Here is a 329-nt window from a genome sequence, read left to right on the forward strand (position 1 = left end):
ACTGAGGTAAACCACTGATGCAGAGTTTAGTGCATCTAGGCCATGTCTTTTGAAATTCCAGGACAGTGTTTACTACAGTAAAGCATGTAGTACAAAGCAGTTTATCATTCATTGCCCCCCCCCAGGTGAATGGTGTTCCAGTAGAGGTGGTCCATGCAACGCTGTTGTCCCGACTAAGCTGGGTTTCAGTTGTGGTTGACCTGGTGGCTGCTTGCTCCATGCGTCAGTATTACCATCTTTTGTTGTGGCTTTCTTTTTCCCCTTGACATACAGCAAATCTAATACTGGTGTAATGTCTCTCAGATAAAGGATCATATGACAACAGTAGC

The 329-nt window shown here is 44.7% G+C and overlaps 1 pseudogene; it reads left to right on the forward strand.

Moving 5' to 3' along the window:
• LOC116685808 (uncharacterized) overlaps nucleotides 1-329 on the forward strand; it is a 6518-nt pseudogene that overhangs the window by 1777 nt on the left and 4412 nt on the right.

This window comes from Etheostoma spectabile, unplaced genomic scaffold, assembly GCF_008692095.1.
Source record: "Etheostoma spectabile isolate EspeVRDwgs_2016 unplaced genomic scaffold, UIUC_Espe_1.0 scaffold271, whole genome shotgun sequence".
Lineage (NCBI taxonomy): Eukaryota > Metazoa > Chordata > Actinopteri > Perciformes > Percidae > Etheostoma > Etheostoma spectabile.